Below are 23,114 nucleotides of genomic sequence, written 5' to 3'. Positions count from 1 at the left end.
GTTTCCCAACCATTTTCAGAATGAAGTGCTTCTCTAAACAAAAAATAGGTAGTCCTGTTACAATTCTAGCGGTGGAAAGTTGTATTTAAACAACTGAAGCATATTCAGGTTAGGTCTGATAAAGAGCTAGGTTCACTTTATGCATAAAATGGCCCTGTCCTTATATCAATTAATTGACTATCACCCTCTGTCCCATATCATATATCAAAATAAAGTAGAGACTTGGTGCTTTCATTTCCTATAACAAAATTTCTTTTTGAGAATCCAGGTATTGGAAAACAGGCTTTGGAAAATGCAGTGTTCTTGAATTTTGCAGAAAACATGCGTATTTGACTACCTTCAGCAAAGATTTAAAATATGAGCACAGCCCACGATCCAAAAATTAAAACATGTTTTGTGATCTTCAGAAGCAGATCTTTCATTATGTAATTGCATATTTTGGATCAAAGGTTGTGCTTTATATGAAATATTGAAAAAATACCTCAACTTTTGGCCATTTTTAAGGGAATTTACAGGATATGGGAAAAATGAGGCATTTTATGACGTCAAAATGCATTGATAGAGAGAGAATAACGTCATGTTCAATAGATATACTGTCACCAAGGGTCCACGTTATAAATTTCAACTAAAACTGAGCAGTTTCGATTTTTCAGAAATTCTCAGGGCCAAAAAAGGCCCTAAGTGGCTCTTGCTCTTTAAAATTTTTGATATTTTTCCTGCCCATTTTGAACATCATATTTTTAGAGGCCATTTTTTTAATTAGCACTGCATACCGTTACAACACCAATAAACATAATATCAGACCTAATATGTCTTTAAAAGGTTATGTCATTCCTTGATTTTTCACATACCAAGTGTACAGTTTACTAATACACAACCAATTGAACACTTTCACCTGAACACTTCTAACGTACACCGTCAACTGAGCACGTCTGACACACACACTGTTATCTAAACACGTACAATACACACAGTCAACTGAGCACATTTAGCACACACACAGTCAACTGAACACTACTGATACACACGATCAACTGAGCACGTCTGACACACACTGTCTTTTAAACACGTATAATACACACAGTCAACTAAGCACATTTAGCACACACACAGTCAACTTATCACTGCTGATACACACGATCAACTGAGCACGTCTGACACACACTGTCATCTAAACACATATAATAGATGTATTAGAAAACGTTCTATTTTCCCATTTTTCCGTTAGCTCACTATTCTTTCACCGTGTGTTCAACGTCCGCTCACCATGAGATCCTCATGCTCTCAATATTCACAGTTTTGTGTTAAGCGTTCACTATCCGCTCGCGTTAACTGTTCACAAAGCACTGTTTTGAACATATTTTATTGAATACATCAAAAGGATAGGAAACAAGTTCTTATAACTTACTAGTTCCTCTCCTTATATATTACAATACAGTATGTCATGCAAAGAACAAGTCTCAATAAGTCTTATCTGTGGTCCCCGGTTACTCATCAAATTTTGAACTTTTATTAAAAACCTTAAGAACTAAATTATATTATTAAGTGATGTTTTTATTATTTGAGTCAACATTTGAAAATGTCAAACAATAGGTATAGACAACATAAGAAGCTGCGTTTTGAAGGTTGGGTCCCTTGATTTTCATGAATAACAAAAGAAATCAGTTACAGGTGCACACTTCAAAGCTTTCGTGAACACCGAGCACAGGTTTGTTCAGAGTCGAGTTCGAAATATAATGTGTATATTATACATGTATGTATAAAGGTCCAGTGAAAATATCTTTGTTGAACAACCTTGTGCTCTATGTTTTCTAATTAAAAGTATTGTGATTTTGAATATCTTCATTTACTTGCGATTAGCCTCATTGTGACCTGCTGAGAATCATAACAAGCCACGTGGATTTGTATCGTCACGGGTAAATGCCTCCAGTAAATGTGCTCATTCGCAGTTGAAACGTGCTCAGTTTTATATCGGTCAGCTTTGAGTTGTTTCGTTCATCTTATTGTATAGCGTTTATTGCAAACAATTCGTAAATAGGAAAAAAATATTTGTAGTTGATTGTAAAGCTTGAACATTTAATTTTTTGCAAGAAAAATTTCAACAATGTTTCTTTCTGTCTCCTCTTTGAACCATTTTTTTTTCACTCGAAAGGTCCGTTGTTTGTTTTTATCATGTAATTCATTGAACCTTGCATTTTTCGTTCTTGTGAATATTGTTTATTTCCTAACTCTTAATGCACCTTGCCAAAACACAATAAAACGTATAATTTGTACGAAAATACCTATAAATAACAGCGCAACACCCCCATCCTAATAAAGAACGTAAATAAATCATATATGATGTAAAAGAAAAAATAAAGATATGAAAGATGTGAAAACCTTTGTTATAAACCAAAGTTATAAACAATGTTCTATTATTTGTTTGTAATTTTTTTTACAATTATTTACAATTATTTGTAAAATTACTTAATTTTTGTCTGCAATGTGTACTTTCACAGTTTCAATTATCTTCTTTCTATAGTATCTAATTTAAATGTCTCCGCCCATTTTCATGTACCGTAATTGAGAAACCGTAGTCTGTTCGGGGGAAAATGTTTCGGAATTTTTAAGTGTGATAGGTGTTAAAAATTGGCTTATTTTTGGGATATGTTAAATTATTCATCATATATACACGATATTTTAATTAGAAACACTCAGTTATACACAATGAAAACTTATAAAATACCATGTGCTAATATTTAACCGGTAAACTAAGGGTGAAAAAAAGGGACCACGCTACTATACTTAAGTGGACAACTCCTTAAGAAAAATAAAACAATTGATAAAAGTGAAACTTCCAATATAACATTGTTATATTACTTGAATCTTCCAAGTAGGTTTCTATTTTGTCGAAACAATTTGATATCGTATTCTTTTTCATATTGTTGACTAAATTTCGGACCTTTCTATATGCGGACCAATCGGAATCTTTTTTTTAGTTTATAGTGCTTATATTAATCCCCAAACTAAATTTTAGTTAGGAAAGTTGCTTTTTCAAGCTTTATTTTCAGTTTCTTTTTCTTTTTGGTCGACTTTATCAATGTAGCAGGCTCTTAGGGCTTCCTTCTCTTACCATGCTGTTTTGTTTATGAAAACTACGCATGCGTGCATAGCATGGAATGTGGAACCCCGAACACGTTGCGATGTATATATTAACGTCCCATAAATAATTATTAATTCTAATGAAATAATCAAAATTATTTCATTGTGAAAGTTGCAATTTTCTGAAAAGTTATACATTTATGAGTTGCAAAAAATAAATCCAAATTTTGTAGGAAAATTTTATCAAGTCAGTTTTTTGATGAGATGCGCCGTACTGTCACTTTAAATATTCAGGAACAGTCCCTTTGTGAATTTTGAACATAGTAGTCATTTTTGCAGTATAGCGCCTAAATTTTAAAGTTTCCCAACCAGTTTCTAAATAAACTGTTCCTGTAGACGCAAAAATAGGAAGTCCTGTGAAAATTCTAGCCGCAGCTAGTTGGACTTTTTCAAGCTTTTTCAGAATCATGTTTAGAGCAACCATCCCAAACAACAGAAGCGTATTCAAGCATTGGCCTAACAAATGTAGTGTACAATTTTAAATTTAAAAGTTATTTCTACTCAATTTAAAATTTTGTTTTTTCAAAAGCCCAAGTTTTTTTATAAGCATTGTTTACAATACCGTCAATATATGCAGACTAGCTAAGATTCTGTGACAATATTAAGCCCAAGTGTCTATGGACTGTAACGCACTCCAACCTACCTCCTTTAAAGAATAATTTAGGCAGGACAGAAATAGATTTCGTGTTAAAGAAAACAACCTTTGTTTTAGATGTTCTAGTCGGTTCGAATTCAATGATATTGTTAACAAGTTTGTGTGTTGAAACAATTTCATGAATTATGTTTGTTTGTGGAGCATTAAGAAGATCTACATGTACATTCAAGTCACCTACTAATAATATTTGAAGTTCGCCTATTTTGTCAATGGACCATGTGAGTTATGTCCAAAATCTTCTATCCCAGTTTGGAGGACGAGATATGCACTAGAGGTATTGTGGGCACTGAGCTCACAAAATTATAAACCCCCCCCCCCCCCTCCCTCGCGACCAAGCCTCACACATATAATAGTAAAGTCCTTTTTTAGCTGAGGGAAACTCCAGATATCTGTCAATCAGAATATAAAATAGGAGGTGCACAATGGTACAGTGTAATAAAAAAGATTCTGTGAAAGTCTCATAAATTTTATTCAGTGGTATATGAGGAGTTGCAGAAAAGAGATGGGAGTATTCAAGTGATGCTGACATAAAATAATACACCCCAATCATTATAAACTCTGCCTTTCAAGCGGAGGTGTAAAACTACCTGTTTAATAGTTTTATCAAAGTTGCAAACTTTGAAATGCGCCTGATACAATTAATGCCTAAATGCGTATTTATCTCTCTTATGAAAGGATGTGATGGAATTACTAATCAACCATTAATTGTAAGTTTTAAAGAAGATGGGCTAATAGGGCGAGCGATATTCCTTTAGTGCAACAAATATGAAGGTGAAAAATTAAACCTCAATTATAACAAAATTTTCTTTGATATTTCATCTGACATAAAAGTATACTTGATATAAAATCTCAACAATTTGCAAAAATCTAACAAAGAGTGAAATCATTTGCCCATGCATAGAATAGCATACACACAATGAAGAGGGCAAAAGGGATCATTTTCTCATAATAATTATAATTACCTATAAAACAGTCATAAACCCTCCAATTTAATTTAAAATTTCGCCAAATGACGTTTCATGTATCGACAGGTGAAATATAAATCTTTATGCGCTACAAATGTACAACAGTGCAATTTTTAATTTTAAAAAAAAAATGACTATGTACTGTAAACGCGTGAAAAACCATCTTCGCTAGCCAAGGGTTTACGATTCGCTCCACCCGAGTAGATTTTGGATCGGAAACCCTTGGCTAGCGAAGATGGCGAAAAAGTGACATTCTCCAAGAAGTATGTTTTATCTAAATATTATAGCTGTATATTTTTAAGGATCATCCGAAAACATATAATTTTTGCATACATGTATTTATTGGAATATACGAAATAGTTTTTATCTGCAGAGTTTTACTGGTTTCATGCAAATAGCGAGCTCACAATAGAACCTGTCTGCAAACTTTTCTAATAACCCTAATATATTTCTAATCAAATGAGGAATAACGTCTAATGAAAACACTAAATGTGAGTGTCCAAAAAAGGTAGGTATACATGTTCTGATAGAGCTCTTTATGGATATAAGGCCTCGACGGAGATTACGCAAGTTGGTAACTGGTTTGAGTTTGGAATGGGTTTTTTCTGGGGCAGAATTGTCTGAATTAAAAATAATATTAATTACAAATTCTGATTTTATTTGTGTGATTTTCTTTTTTTTTTTTTTTTTTTTTTTTTTTTTTTGAACAATAATTCCAACATGTACATTGTTGAAATCAACCATTGAACTGTTCAACTGATGTGCGCATCAAATAAGTTAATGAGAGCAGAAGTTAATTAAATTTGATTTTCGATTGCAAAAATGAAATTATTTTCGCAATAATTAAATTGATATCTTGAAATAATTCTTATGTATCATATTTTCATGTAAATTAGGTTAATTAGTTGAATTTGATTTGTCGGGTTACATTTGTTGAAAAACTTTATTACCATCTGAATCATGAAACCACGCCCCCAGCATGGTGTAGAACAGCAATAGTCACCATTAGTTATGCACGTAGCATCGTCTCTGAAACTGGGGGACAGGCGGAGAAAAAGTGACAACTTACCTGAAAATCTTTGACCAAAAAAAGGAAACTTGTCCAAACTCGATATCATCTTTCATGCTGATGGTGGTGTGGTGGTGGTGGGGGGGGGGGGGAGGGGGGTTAGGGGGAAGTTTCCAAGAATTTTCTTTTAAATAACATTCGCATCGGAGGATTTGCAACAAAATGTGGGGAGTGGGCCGCTAAGTCGATGAACTTTTACTATATACTATATTAGCAGTTAAAAATAGGGCACCCCCCCACCCCCCGATGCATGCTACGTGCCTGTTGCCCTCAACTACATGCAATATTTATGCAATATTGCGACAGAGACGGTTATAAGGGTTTGTACGGTTAACGCATTAGCTCGATTAGTAGAGGCCTGGACAGACAAGACATCCCAGGTTCAATCCCAAGCACAAACGGATTTCTGTTACATTTGATGTCCAATGTTGTGATTGGGTATTCTTTATCGGGTAAATGTGATTAAACCCCCCCCCCCCACCACCACCCCACCCAACCCCCGGCTCCGGAACTACCCTACATGTTTTAGCACTCCTTAAGAAATGAGGTCACATCTATCTCTGGAGGGGTACAGTTTTATATTGTGTGATACACTGATTCCTTGGGTTAGTGGCTTAATTCCTTGGCTCGATTGATAGAGTATTGGACTGGCATGTTAGAGATTAATTCTGGGTCCAATCCCAAGTGGAGGCACAAATCGTTTTGTTACAACATGTACAATATCTTCAATGAGCTCCATATTTCATCCCTGCAAACGTGCTTGGAATCTTCTATATTTCGGTGTTCAGTAAATTATAATACACGAGGAATCATCAGTACATGTCACTCTGGCAAGACTACAACAAGACTACCAATTAGATAGATTAAATAAGTCGATTAGATAAATTATTCACGGAAGTAAACATAGCTAGAGAGTAATGTTTATTGACTAGCATGTTATGACTTGTAAACAGGAGATTATTTCGTTTCAGTTTTCACCATTTTGCAAAACTACCTGAACATCTTTCTGGAGTACTCATTCAAACTTCTTCAATCAGTTATTTATGTCCCCGGGGCCCGTTTCATCAAGGTCGACGCCAAGTCGTAGCGCCACGCCGGCGTAAAGTCGGGACTAGCACAAAGATTTGCATTTCATTAAACAGCGTATCCTAACTCCGGACTAAAGTTAGGCCAAATTTTTACGTCTACTCATGGATAGGTGGAAGTTCGGGCGTGTACATAAAATAAAGCGACTTTACTGATCTGAAAACAATTTAGCCATTCCTTAAGAAGAATTACAGTAAATTCTAAGAATTTAAGTCTTTTTAATACAAACGATGCATTATTTAACTTCACAAACTATGAATATTTGGGGGAGCGGAAATGGGGGGGGGGGGTTACACCCATTTAGGGAAGTAGTTGACATGCAGTATTTACATAACTTTAAAAAATTTCTTCATAAAAGATTGTCTTATTAGGGATTCATTTTTACACCATGTCTTAAGTTTTGATAATCCTGCATTTATACACATTTGATTGTTGTATTTTGAGTACGAGGTATTGTTTATACATTTTGTGTCATTCACTGAAAAGAAACCTATTAAAATGTTTATTTTGAAAAAAAAATATTTTCCCTAACATTTTTTTTTAAAAAGGAAGCACAGTTATCTTCTTAAGGTTTGGTTAATATCTATATTCAAAAAAATATTTTTTTTTAACTCATCGTAAAACCAAGTAGGCTTTTTAAAAACTTTATCGTGCTCGAAAACTCCATTTCTTATTTACTCCACGTCCACATGCGTGGATCTCGGGAGAGGGGGGGGGGGGGGATGGAGAGTGTCCAGTCCTCTTCGCCGCAATTTGCGGAGTTATATATTCAGGTATACAAATCAAGAGTAAAGAAAGTAAAAAAATGCAAATGACCTTGGACCCCTGTTAAAAAGTTAAGTTAACTTAGTAGGAAGAACCATATATTTATCAAGTTTAAGAATTGAAGGGAAGGACGAAGGGAACACCCCCTCCCCTCCCCCCCCCCCCGAGATTTTCAGTTTTGAGAAAGAAAATTACGATGTTTAGCTTGTCAACAAGTTTCTCAGATGGAATTTTTGTTTACTGATGACCTACCCTCCCCACCCCCTTGAAAAAAAAATCGCGGAACCGCCTGCGCCCAGTAAAAAGTTGTTAACGTTCAAAAGACGAAAAAGATTCCGGTTGATTTCGTAAATATACTTGACTTTTGATGAAACGGGCCCCTAATCAGTAATGGTGTTTCCACTTTCAATTAAATATCATAATGATTGTTTTTTTTTAATAAAAAAACTTTTTAGAAATACTTACATACGTAGTTTCAAGAGAAATGAGCTTTATAAATTACAAGTAAAAGACCATATAGCAGTATTCTGTTTTCTGTAGAATGTTTTTGAAACTGGTTATAACCTAGAAGATTTAAAATGGGCCAAGAGAGACCTGTAGCGGCACATATTTTTGCCTTTGAATATATTGTCGCTGGCGACATTATATAAAGAATTGAACTTTGGCACATATTGTCGCCCACCGGTACAAATTGTCGCCCAGGGATAAAATATACCTGCACACACTGTCGCCGGCGACAAAGTGTGCAGACCCTTGTGACACATATTGCCGTCCTGAACATCAGAGTTTGCATGATGGTAATCGCTGATTGCAATTAAAATTATTTTTACTACTTATCAATTAATTGAAAATTCATTGCACACAACGTAGCCTGCTGCGTCATTGTGCAAAATTGTAACTGCTCACGATGTCACTCGTTCAGCAGAAGAAAAATAAGGCATAACTATTATATCAGCACATTATGTCAACGACAATATGTGCCAATGAACGACACTATATGTCACTTTAAAGGATGAACCTTCATAACATTGCGATTTCGCCCGCTTACATTAGTTAATAGCTCTAAGCATGGGCTTCTCCATTACGGCTTTGTAGGTCATTGTTTTATTTGAATAAGACGGGGCTTAAATTAGTGTGTGTTAGAGATGATCTAAGTTTTATTAACGAAATTCAGGTCATAACCTTAAATTCATTTGCAACTTATTGTGTCAAAACCCTCTATTGCAAATGTTTTTTTTTCACATGCAACAGTATCTTGTTCGGTCCTAGTGAATCAGCAAAACATATGGTGGAACTCTTTATCAGACTCATTCAATGTTCACCTAGAAGCTGAACTACATGTATTCGGTCTACCAGAAGAGGAACATACTTCTTGGACGACCAACACTTATCCTGTCTGAAGCTTAAGGGGAGGAGATTGAGTTTGAAAAATTCAGTGCTCAAATGTTGTCACATCCAGTGCACTCTACAACAAGCTGCAAGCAAGAATTTGTCAACGAAGAGTCCAACCCCCTTGTCTGGTTAACCTTTACTATAAAATCGTGTTCTAAAATAAGTGTTATTTTCTGCTTGTTGCATTTTTTGGTATTTTTTCTTTCGTATTTTAATTATTTAAGGGAGCCGACTGGGGTTTATTGTGTGAAAACTACTATAGAGAAACTCTTTAATTTTATTCCATATGTACCTTACATTGACTTAAGTATATATGCCAAGTTTAGTGAAAATCTACTGTCTGGTAATTTTGTAGGGACCATCTCAAAATACAGGTACATTTACTATAGGATTATACATGTATAGGGAAATACCACTTTTTCGCACTTCGGAGCAAATTATACAAATGCTACTATAGACTTTTTGCCAAATTATATTATTTGATGGGTAATACTATATTGTACATTTTATGCAAGAAACACAAAATTCTACCTTCTGGTTTTCAGAGGGAACATCTCAAAATGCATGATATATTCCTGTTTTTCTGGAGTACAACAAAACATGACCTGTAGATACCACAGATTTACATAAAAAATGATAAAAATGATTGTGAAATTCTCAATTTACTATGCTTAAAATTTCAAGAGCATCTATTTTATAAGTAAATATGCCTTATTTTACTATGCTGCGCGAAGTATTGCGCAATGAAAACCCCAGTCGGCCCCCTTAAAACGCAGAGGGAAGGGGGGGGGGGTCTCTCTCTTTATAGCGTGATTAATTTGTAATTTATTATGGTGCAATTGCCTTGCCAAAAAATCTCTGTTACAGAGAAAATCAAAGATGAATGAAACGAGTTATTTTTGAAATGATAAATTTACTGGAAATTTTAAATTAAAATGTACACATTATGAATATAGAATGGAATCTGTAAAAAAAAATGTTCTTGGGGAACTGAAATCTTGCTGACGTCGCCTCGGGAAATAGGCTTGCTCTTAGAAGTACATGTCTATCTTAATACTACATTGTATTGTCGTCTTAAATGATTGATTAAAGGGAACATTAAGTATATTCGAATATGATAATGAAAATATCCGCAAATGCTTTTGTTCAACCTCCTCTTTTTCAAGAAGTGTGATTGCACTGGTCTGTAAAATTATTTCAAAGTCCTTGCAAGTAAGCTATACTTCTATTTTAATGATGTGCACTGTTTACGCCTCAAAAACACGTGGAATTTATGGAAATGCTGTTTATAATCTTGTAAGTCGTGCCTCAGCGTGTGGACGCTACGTCCGTCCTGCAAAATGTAGGTTTTAGACTTCTAAGACAAACCTTACCGTGTGTACCGGCCCTAATATCGACTACTACCGACACACGTTCCTGGGATAATTTTTTTTTGAAGAAGACAAATTTGGAGTAATATTAAATTCAAATCCGTAAATAATAACTCCAATCTTTAATTAAAAAGTTTTAAAACTAAAGTTGTTACAAATAAAAACATATCAAAGGGAGGTTGTATTGAAATAGATCGGCCAAATGGCTGAGGGTGGAGTGGAGGGATGTATATCGAGTCATATGTTTTGGAGGGTGCGTATCATTACCGCTACATTTTCAAAATTTTCATCACTGCTGCATACTCATTACCACTACAAAAAAGATAACATTACCGCTACATTACCTCTACATTGCCTCGTTCATTAGCCAGCGGTTTTTTTATGTACATATTGATTAAAAGTACAACAAACACGTGTATAAGACCTTTTTTTCTGCTCACCACGAGGGAAGTGAATATTAGACTTTGAGCAGATTTTTTTTCACTTTTTTATATAAAATCTATTTTATGTAATAAAACATTTTAGAAAATATTAAAACAGAGAAATTGTTCACGGATAAAACACAGTCTTCACAGAATTGATAGATCTTTGAAGGCCATTTGCTTGACGTAGGCCTACTGCTGTCTGGAAATCTCGTCATTTTCTTTGAATTTCGTTGATGAAAGGTATTAAATATACATGTATCGAAAATTCTTAAATTTAAACAGCAATTCACATAACTTGTCGTGTTGACGTGCTACACGCACTTTTGAAGAACTTCTTGAGACTATTGTTAACAGATACAGTACACTCCGGATACAAAGTAAAACAGGTGCCAGGGACGAACAATTTTGATCCGTCATTATACCGCATAAACGAAAAAAGTGACATCTTTGATTTTAGTATCCATGGACATCATATCATATAAATATTGCATGTATATAGTTATATAAATGTTACCCTCTACTACATGAAGTATTTATTATATCATTCTATATTATATTATTCTGAATGTTTTATACAAATACAAATAAAGATGAAGCGCTCGCGCATAGATTGTGTGTGTGTGTGTGTGTGTGTGGGGGGGGGGGTGATATCATCCGTCCTCAAGCAATGTTGATTGTTGTTAAATTCTATCTGGAATGCGCAGTTTCATCATTCAGAGGATAACGGTGTTTTTTAACAAATGTTTCTCGACGAATCAAATTCCAGTAATTTACATGAAAGTATAATACACCAAAGTAACGATGTTGTATTTCAGGGCCCTCAGATACTCACTCTTGCTAAAATCTATAGTAATTATATAGGACAACGCTACTGGACTAACAAGCTCACTTCATAAGGCCACAGTAAATTAATGCTTTGTTTTACGTCTCCGGGCGAGCAGTTTTTTCCTGAATATTAAAATCCAGTAAAACTGAAAACAGAACTTCCCAGAAATACAAATAAATTGAGAAGTAATACTTCCTTTAAGGAGAAGTGACTGATGCTATCAAAACAAAGGATGCATTAATTAGTTTTAAGCTCTACTTTTCGATTTTATGTGATAGAAAGATCTTATGCAATGGTAGTGTCCGTCATTTGTAAGTCTGGACTTTCCACTGTCTGATCTACTTGTATTTTTTCAAATTGCTTCTCCTCTTACAGTTTTGCCCGATTTAAATAAAACTTGGAATACAAGTAGAGTACGCTAAGATACACTCAGTTCTTTGTTTCACTTTTTTATTTCAGTTAATGGTGTTGCCATGGTCACAAAAAAAAAGAATTCCTCTGAAGTTCAAAAATGCAATACGATTGTGAGACATATATTATAGGTATAACACCATGATTGCCTGACGTCACGTGCATCAGGCAGTATAAGGATTAATATTTCAGGGATCCGAAACTAAGCGATCATTCTTAATGAACTAGATTTTTTGCAAGCTGATTTACATTGGAATTTGTTACCTGCATTTAAACAAATACAGTTTGCAGGAGAAAGAATCATATACCTGATGCAAAATAATGATGTGTTTAAACCCTTCAGTTTTTTTGCATGCACATGTTTATTCTTTGCGTTTCTTTGTACGGACATGTCCGTATAACATTTTTTCTGCGTTTCTAAACTACTGGATCAGTCCGTTTGCCTTCTACGAAAGGGGTGACACAATCATTTCGCGCCAAAAGTCACGTAAATTATCTTCGCACCTTTTTCTTGGGTTGTTCTATTGAATGGCTGTGATAACTTCTATGGAAATAAGTAAATTATAAATGTTCATTCTTTTAACACGATTCTTAAGCTCCAGATTTTTTATTAACAGTAAATTTTATCTCATTTTTTAAGAGAACACATTGTATATGGACAGGCAACACTAAAGCAATGGATTTGCTGATTATTCTTACTATTTATCCTATAAGTGGACTAGTCTAATCATAAACAAACTCCCTCCACCTAGTAATGGGACATCCCTTCTTGATTCAGTCTGTTTTCCACCTAGCCTTTCTTTTCAGTATATCATTTTTTAATAATGTACGTTACAAGGTTAGGTTTTTAAGAAAGCTTAGAAAGTCAGCGAGTAGCATATTATTTCATGCTTTGTGATGAACAAGGATTTCCTTTTGATACAGTGACAAGATTGTAGGTCAGTGCCCTTAGAGGAATGGGCTTCACTCCACGACATCATGATCTGCACTGGTTTTCATTTCATAAAAAAACAGGTTATTATAATTATGAGAAAGCCTAGGTCCTGAAATCGGTTGAAAAGAAAAACTTAACAATTTCAAAACTGTATATAAAGATGTATTTTAAACTCAATTATAATACATGTACACGTATATGGTAAGACCATCATCGCCTGAGTTTTGTCCGGGGGGGTGGGGGGTGTTATTAGTATCTTGTTTTGTGCTAGCTATAAAGTGTACAGGTCATTTAGTTTGATTTCTAGAGCAGCATTGAAGCATTTTTGTTTCAAGCACTTCAAGACAACTTTCCCAGTTAAAACTGTTCATAATTTACTTCATCGTCGAGTGTGCATGAGGCGCGCTCTCTAGTAAGAGAGTACATGTAATATGAATTTCTTAAGAATCATCTATTTTTCTCAGAATTATCAGTGGCGGATCCAGGAATTTCATAACGAGAGGGCGCAGTAGAAGGCAGGGGGTCTGGGGGCTGTATTGAAACCCCAGTGGGTCCAGGGCAAAGCCCTGATGGGGGTTCGGGGGCGAAGCTCCCGGAAGCTGACGAATTCTTACAAATAGGAGGTGTTTTTTCCTTGATTTTAGCATAATGAACATATAAGTTCTACATACAAAAAATTCAAACGGGGGGGGGGGGGGGGGGGGGCGCACGCCAGGCGCGCCGGTGCTGGATCCGCCTTTGATTATAATCTACGCTACGCTAATAAATGACCAAATAGTGGCATGTCTTAGATATTCGTTAATCTGTTGTATTTGGTTATGACATTTGAGAAAGTCAATTGTACATCTTGTGTAATGAAGTATCGCAACTATGTCACTCCTTGATGACGGAAAAATCTTGCATATACGTTCCATAGATATTGATTGATTAGTCAGGCAAGCTTTTTGAAAAGCTATTACTTGTACACATTAAAATTGCACTACTCAACGTTGTAGTGGTTATCTACATCGATAAAATTTCTTAGATACCACTGGGTTATGATCTTGATGAATGCATTCTATAGAACACATTGTCAAAGAGGAAGGACAACAATTTAATACCCAGTCTTCAGATAATGCGTTCATTCGTTGAACTTTAGGCTTTTTTTTGAGGTGGGGGGGGGGGGGGTGGCACTGAAACTCGTGCTTAATTATCATTTTTTTTTTTTAATTTTCATTTTGAATAAATAATTAATGAATTATTAATAGGGAATAAAATCAAGACACTTCAACTCCTGTAGCATGAAAATTGAATTTAGTGAAAAGAGGTTTTGTGGATTTATGAACTCCGCAATGTGCTCTCCACAGAAGAAAGAAATAATCAAGATAAATTGGTTTCTTAAGTATTTCCAAAATTTCTTTAATGGGGTGTGCTCCAAAGCCCTGATTCAATCACACCTGTATCCAACCTTATTAATAATATATTATTTTTCTTAACCCCTTCCATCAATATCATGCAAAGCGGGAATTATGAAAAAAGGGGAGGATTCTCATATAAGTACCCAAAACGTGGAGCGGGGGAGGGGGTGCATAACATTTTCACTGATTCTTTTGTTGAACGTAGGACGGTAGCAGGGAGAGTGTGGCTAATTTTGGTCAAAATTTGAGGCATGTTACCGGATATTGCATATGCAAACAAAGAATTTTTTAAGCTTGGTTACAAGTTCTAAAAAACTTTTGACCGACACAATCAAACATACATATATATTTGATAAAATGAATACGAATTTACTTAATTAATTCATTTATGTAATGAGAATATTTTAGCACATTAAAGAATACGGGCTAGGCTAGTGGATCAAATAATAAAATAATAAAATAGACTGAGATTTGAAATATAAATAGTGAATAAAGCCTATCTCTTTACATATTTTCAAATTTGATTTAAAAAAAAAGATGAAAAAGTGATTGCAAAATAAAAAACCACCTCACCAGAAGGCCCACTTTAATCTTAACAAATAATTTCATTAATAAGGCAACTAATTCTGAACAATATTTGCATATATAATATACTGTTACATAAATAGAGATGTGTGTCATGTACAACCAAGTACAAATTACTTATTAAATAGGTAAAACCCCTTATAAAAACTTCAAAGGGAAAACTGGACCTTTATGACTATAGGCTTAATTCATCTTTTTCCATTAAAATCATTTATTATTTTAAAAAAATCAAACTCGCTGTGTTTCTTCAGAATAGGGTGTACTTTTATGTTCCTAAAATTATAAGAATGAAATCTAATACACTGAAGATGCCAAAGCCAAAATGCTTGCCTGAGTCATTTTGTGTCGATTGCTCTTAAAGAGATTATTTTTAAAGATTTTTCCCCTCCATATTCCCATGAAAAATGTTGACACCTATATACATGTAAAATTTAACCCCTAATTTTAGTCCTTTTCTAATCCAAATGTCCATAATTTAAACAAAATTAAATACTGACACATAGATACATGCAAAATGAAAACCCTACTTTTAGCCCTTTCCTAACCCCAATGTTTATAATTTGAAAAAACTAAATCTATATGATGTTGTAATGTTGGCATATGAATTTGCTTTATAAATGTCACCCTGCTAATTATCACTTATACATATTTTCAGGCAAAACTTTTAACCCCTCTGCAGCTCTATCCTCGCCTTATGGGCAATGAAAAAAACTTGAATCTATGCTCATTAAGAAAACTCTTGGATAACATTTGTCTTATATGATCAAGTTGTTCTTAATTGTTCTTAAGGTATTCAATGTATAATGACCATATTCTGTACCTAATAAATGAATGGTCCAGTGTTTTTAATCAAATTAGCATTTTGAAGATGTTATCAAATAAAAGTACACCACCAAAGGAATTTACAAAATTTTGATTATTGTCCAATTAATTGCACCTTGAATATTATATTGAAGTCTATGGGCAGTGCATGTTTTGTTTAGATATTCAAAAAGGTAATTTGAACCTCATACAAATCTCTTGTGAAAATATGCATAAACTCTCTCTTTATTGAAATATGAAATAAAATAAGTCATCTACCACAGATATATTGACAAAATTTAAATTTTCTTCTTTGCATCAAGGGCAGATAACTCTTGAAAATGTTTACGGTGCAAAATGGTCATGCAGTTTCTAATATGTTATCAGTCATGTGAATTTGGTTCATTTTACTTTCATCATTAATATCTAGCAATACATATTTAACTAGTTTAAAATAATTCAAAATTGCTCAATATTCCTTCATTATACATTGAATACCTTAAAATAACAGATTTTTAATGACATTACCCCATTTTTCATATTTCTTCATTATCTCCCCTTGAAAAAAGATGCAGCACCTTTATTTGAATAAGCTTTATTCCTTTTAAGCAGAGATACATTGTACCAAATGTGGTTTACATTGACCAAATGTTAGAAAAAAAAAGAAAATGTTAAAAGTTAATGGAGGACAAACAGTCAAAACATAAATGTTGCATTGTTGGATACCAGAGACTTCTTTTTATCAGAATTGTGCAATTGAGCCTTTGGATCAGGTGAGCTAAATTCCATATCCATGTTTAGCTATGGACATCACTGTTTAAACAGGTGTGCTATATCTTCTTGAAGTAATGTACACCATATACAAATGTTATTTTTAAGGCAACTCACTTCAATTTATTAATACTGGTACAATTTAGAAGATCTGAATTCCACTGGCAACTGTCAAAGGCAATCTAGTCTCACTTATAGATGAATCAGAATGTTTTTAAATGTACTTTTAAAGCTTTAATTCAATTGTCACAGCAGAATTTGTTTAACTTCCAAGAAATATTTTTTGAACTGGCTGGCTCTCTCAGTTGGACATTCAAGCACTCAAAATGGCTGCATGATTATTTTTTCTGATGAACACTAGGAATTTTCTTTTGTCCTGGTTTTCTTCTTTAGCCCACCATCTTGCATGCATCTATATTGAAATTAAATTTAAATGATCATTTAATCATGCATGTTTAAAAAAAAAAACACTTCAAATTATCAAATCCTTCCTGCATATATATATATATATATATATATATATATATATATATATATATATATATATATATATATATATATATATAACAGTGTATTATTTGAATTTGGAATTATTCGCAAATGTACATGTAATCTGGTTCCCCTTAAAAATTAGAAAGGCTATAATTCTGTCAAAAATCAACAAAGTGGAATGAAATGCAAACTTGATCTGTAACTTAATTATCAAGGTACACACACATGTACTAAAAATCAGCTAAATACACATGTACACTGTATCTGCGGGTGTTTAGTATGCTGGCATATTTCTGCCCTCTACATGCAAGATAAATTATGTTAACATGAAACATAATTATGTAGACATGCGATTTATCTATGTCAACATGCAAAATAATTATTTTAACATGCGAGATAAATATGTAGACATGCGACTTATTTATGTCAACATTCAAGATAATTATGTAGATATGCAACTTATTTATCTCAACATGCAAGATAATAATGTTAACATGCAGCTTATATTTTTCAACATGCGACTTATTTATGTCAACATGCGAGTTATATTTTACATGCAAGATGATTATGTTAACATGCAACTTATTTATGTCAACATGTGACTTATTCATGTCAACATGCAACTTATTTATGTCAACATGCGAGTTATACATGTTTAAATATAACTCGCATGTTGACATAAATAAGTTGCATGTTGACATAAATAAGTTGCATGTTAACATTAATTATCTTGCATGTTGACATAAATAAGTCGCATGTCTACATAATTATCTTGCATGTTAACATAAATTAGTCGCATGTCAACATAATTCTGTTACATCTTGCTTGTATGATGTCATATAATGGCGTGCATAAGTAGAGTTTAAAATTAGATTCTCTTGAGAAGTTGGAAACTTGCAGGTAACATAATTATTTTGCATGTTGGCATAAATAAGTTGCATATCTACATAATTATGTTGCATGTAAACATAATTTATCTTGCATGTAGGGGGCAGAAATATGCCACCAATGCCCATAGTTTAGAAAAAAAATCCAGAAAACCAAGTGATAAAGACTGACAGACAGACTGAAAGACAGATAAAGGGGAAACCTGTAGTCCCCTTCGGTTTCACTGGTAGGGGACTAAAATAATTACATATGGTGTACAAATATTTTGGAGACTCTCTGGAACAGTAGTATATTCATTAATTTTAAAATGAACATCATGAAAATATTGATCTTAGTACATATACATGATGTGTCATAATAGAACATGCTAACTAAATAAATTAAAAGGAAAATCCCACTTTTCAGAGCACGGTTTTAATAAAACAAAAAGTGTGGAAAACCAAATGGGACAGACTGACAGACAGTCAAGGAGAAAATCTATAGTTCTCTCCAGTTTAAACGACATGGGACTATTAAAATAAGTAGTTTACACCCCCTCAAATGTTAAACATATTAAAAGACCTTTCTTTTTTGGATTGAGATTTTTTTTTTTTTTTTTTTTAAAGTGATATTCTTACATTTGGTGATCCAAACAGAATTATAAAATTTAAAACTAGATTTACATAAAATTTTAATGAATAATGAGTAGAGAAAACATTTTTTAAACATTAGAAATTTTAATCTATCCATTTTAGCAAATATTTTTCATCACTCGAATCATTCTTGCTATGGCAGATTAAATTTGAAGAAAATAATTATTAGATGTGTAGGTTGCAGGGGCTTTTGAATTAAAAAAATATTGTGTATAGGAAGTCTTAACATACAAATTTTAGCTGTATATATATACATTAAATATTATACGATTATTGCTGGTTTTTGAGGTCAATACGATGATTTTGACACCTGAAGAGTACAGTATTCACCGAGCCCGAAGGGCGAGGTGAATATTGTACTTCGAAGGTGGCTAAATCATCGTATTGACCGAAAAAACAGCAATAATTGTTTTATTATATGATTAAATGACACACACTCATTAAGCAATCCATGCCATCTTACTTGTTCACATCTATTGAAGTACTACCTGAACATAATGAGAGAAACAGGGTTAAAAAACAACCAGTTTTATCACATGTATTTTGGAATTTTTAATTCTAGTTTAGGGTCAATGTAGAGGAAATAAATGTCAGGCACATATATAGGATTGATTTTGAAAATGGGGGCATTAGAAGGGGAAAAAATGACAACTTACCTGAAAACAAACTTTTGACTAGCCCCCCCCCCCCCCCCCCCCAAAAAAAAAGGAAAAGAATTCTCCCAACTCAAAATTTTATTTAGTGGGATATAAAGATCCATAAACGAGGGGAGTGGGGCTTTCATTGAAATTTTTTATACTTAAAATTTAAAATAAAACTTTACATTCTCAAAAGGTGGGGAGAGAGCGGAAGTCCTCCTGCAACCCACCACTCCCACCCCTCACCCAAGAATCTATGTGCCTTTAATGTTACATGTATGTTCATATGAGTGGAAGTCAGGTGCAAGTGAAATAACTTTCCAAAACTATTTGCATCAATTTGGAATTTCCCTATCTATTTTTGGTCAAATGTAGAATAAATAATTCCTTATATTGACCTGAAAGGTCACGTGCAGGTCAATATAACGTAGTATTTTTCTAACATTGTTGGATCTCAGCCAATCAGAGAGATGGGAATTATTCAATCATATAATAAATAAATATATATATATTACCGTATATACTCGCCTATAAGTTGGTTCGCATATAAGTCGGTTGTATTTTTTAAGCTTTTATTAGAGGGATTGACCATGTTGACCATCTAAAATATCAGTCTTTTTATAACTCCCCTATAAATCGGACAAAGAGTTTTGGTCCAAATTACAACTCCCAAAAAACCGACTTATAGGCAAGTATATATGGTATATATACACTGTGCTGTAGAAAGCCTGTCCACTGCTAGAATTCATTCACCATTTTTTAATAAATATGTTGTCAACTTACATGACTTAGTGTCTTCAACTTATCCCTCTTATCAGTCAAACTTACATAATTAACATGATTAACCATGTTATCTGACACATTTGCTTTCAACAGATTTTATCATAATCTAAAAATATCTCATGATTTTATTGCAATTATAAATTCATAAAATTTATATGTCCTTATTTGTCGCACATAGTCTCTTAATTAGGGGTGTTTGTTATACATGGACCAGTATATGGAGATAACTTTCAACTGAAGTTGGTTACCAGTTAAAGGCAATCTTAATTATCATTACTTTTTTGGTTGTCAATTTAAAAATCAGAAAAGAATTCAAGTCATCTTAATTTAAGTACGACTTCACTGTACTTTACAAAATGTAAACTTTTTTTTTTGAGATATAGAATTTTGGATTACCATGATTACTGATTCTATAAACATGATAAATTATATTTATAAACAAACCTTATCATAATGATTGAAGAACACATTTATTCTTATTAATAACAATTTTACAGTGGAAACTTCAAGGAATTTTTTTTTAATATTCTATAGAACACGTAGAACAAAAGTAAAAAAAATTAAGTGATATGCATCAATATATATCATAAAACACAAGTCAAAATATTGTGACAGTCATGATTAAATTTTTTTGCATTTTGATACTCATCCCTACTTTTAATTAAATGAATATTTACTCTACACTTTGTGTAAGTTTTGAATGAGAAAGCATTTATGAGATTAGACTCAAAGCAAAGCTAGTGGGCTAACAACAAAACAAGAGGCCCATGGGCAACAACACCCACCTATCAGTCACTTTGGCCCTGCTGTTCTGCTACAGATTTTTCCCCCAATATACATGTATTCCTAATGGCTATGTAAAATTTTGATCGTCTTTTGTGGCCCAACCCTATATATAGGGGCCATCATTTAATAAAAAATGAATCTACGCTACCAGAGGATGCTTCTTACATTATTATGTTTCATCGTGGCTTTAATGTTCTTGAGAAGAATTAAGCATTTTAAAGATTTATCCAATGTAATCCCTATTGTGGCCCCACCCTACCCCCAGGGGCCATGATCTGAACAATTTAAAACCTACACTACCTAAGAAAGCTTTCACCTATTTTCATCTTTTCTAGTCCAGTATTTCTTGAGAAGAAGATATTTAAAATTTTTCCTATATATTTCAATGTAAAGTTTTGATTCCCTATTGTGGCCCTATCCTACCCCCAGGGGACATGTTTTGAACAATTTACAATCTACACTACCTCGATCAGGGAGCTTTCAACTAAATTTCATCTTTACTAGTCCAGTAGTATTGAGAAGAAGAATTTTAAAGATGTTTTTCCTACAATATTTTCAATGTAAAACATCCATTCCCTATTGTGGCCCCACCCTACTCCCGGGGACCATGATCTGAACAATTTATAATCTAATCTTCCTTAAGAAGCATTTATATGAGTATCAGCGTTTCTGCCACAGTGGTTCTTGAGAAGAAGATATCTGAAGATTTTCCCTATATATTTCATTGTAAAATTTTCATCCCCTAATTTGTGGCCCCATCATGCCCTGTGGGGGCAAGATTTGAATAATTTACAATCTACACTACCTCAGGAAGCTTACATATAAGTTTCAGCTTTTCTGGCTCATTGCTTCTTGAAAGAATATGTTTCAATGGCCCCACCCTATTTTTGCATTTCTTGATTATCTCCCCTTGGAAGGAAACTTGGCCCTTCATTTTAAAATTTAGAATCCCCTTTACCCAGGAATGCTTTGTACCAACTTTGCTTAATATTGGCCCAGTGCTTCTTGAGAAGAAGTTGAAAACATGTGAAAAGTTTACAGATGGACGGACAGACACTGGACAATATGTGATCTTACTTGAACTTTCAGCTCAGGTGAGCTAAAACTGGAAAAAGGGTGGGAAGGGGGGTGTTAAGTCATACATGCACCTTGTCCATTAGCTTTCACGAAAATTAAAAATATATGTACATGTATTTTTAAAAAAATCAATGTGAGAAGCTACATCAGGGTTTGAAATTAACAGTAGCCCACTCACAATTTGCGACTAATGTTCCATATGGGCAACTTAAAATTACGTTCAAGTTGCCCACATGGCGATTAGAAAATTTACGATAATAAATATTTGTTTTTCAATTTTGTCCGAATGTTTTGTTTTTTTCTCTTGAAAAATTTCATAATCAGTAAAGTGCTTTATGATTACCCGTAAGAAGTACTTATACATAAAGCGTCTAAGTGATTGTGTCAGGCACAATGTGACATCGACGGGTCAATAAGCCCAAGAAACCAAAATGTTCTGTTGTTATTTGTGAATGAAAACGTGCCATGTGCTCTATATATGATACTGAATGATCATATCAATCTTCATAAACAGAAGAGTTCCACTTCAAATTTAGATAAGTCGTGCATAATGTTACAACGGATAGAAAAGAAACACAAAACACATGATAAAAAAGAAAAGAAAAATGGGGTTATTGTTTTTATATTCAATAGAAGGTGTGATAATCTGTGGGTGAATAAATTTTGATGTGGGCCCCAGAATTGAGGTTCAGTAGCCCACATTGCTATCAAAGATTACAAGTTAGTTTAAAACCCTGTACATGTAAAAATTAGTTAAAATTAAACGGTAGTAATTAAAATTGCTAGGTCATTAACAATCAAGATAATTGATATAAATGTTTAATTCACTTACCAACAATGAGATCCAAGTTCAAAGAGCCATATTTCCAATGGTTGATTCTTTGTCATCAAAACTCCTAAAATCCGTCTTAGTCTTAACTCGCACATCGATCTTCCTTAAATTTTTGAAAATCATGATTTTTGTTAATTTTGTCAGTTTAACAGTATTTCCTGACTTAATGGAAGTCTGAAAACATAGGTAATCAAAGATTACGAAGCTCACCTCGACGAATGTTATCTACATGTAAGGCAAATTTCACATCATATTTTTTTTCTAGTTAGGGTACATCCCAAGATCAATGGCCATGCAAGTTTGATTTAATTATAGACCTGCTCAAAAAACTTTTGACCTGTTTAGTAATCAAGAAAATTTTGGTCACTTCCAACATCCAAAGCAAGTCTGGAA

General features: G+C 33.6%; 1 protein-coding gene and 1 long non-coding RNA gene across 2 annotated transcripts in view; one reads left to right on the top strand and one right to left on the bottom strand.

The window, feature by feature from the left end:
• Positions 1-23,114, top strand: part of LOC133194975 (ficolin-2-like) — an 81,028-nt gene that overhangs the window by 25,774 nt on the left and 32,140 nt on the right. The gene's annotated exons all lie outside the window — the stretch shown is intronic.
• Positions 16,402-22,840, bottom strand: LOC133194504 (uncharacterized). Its single transcript, XR_009722104.1, has 2 exons — positions 22,722-22,840; positions 16,402-17,005 (listed from the first exon to the last, which is right to left on the bottom strand). It is a non-coding gene; the product is annotated as an uncharacterized LOC133194504 (long non-coding RNA).

The sequence above is a fragment of the Saccostrea echinata genome, unplaced genomic scaffold (assembly GCF_033153115.1).
Source record: "Saccostrea echinata isolate AGI-Se365-2 ecotype Australia unplaced genomic scaffold, CSIRO_AGI_Sech_v1 ptg000029l, whole genome shotgun sequence".
Lineage (NCBI taxonomy): Eukaryota > Metazoa > Mollusca > Bivalvia > Ostreida > Ostreidae > Saccostrea > Saccostrea echinata.
The sequence above is the reverse complement of the archived record's forward strand: the minus strand, read 5'-3'. Positions and strand labels throughout refer to the sequence as shown.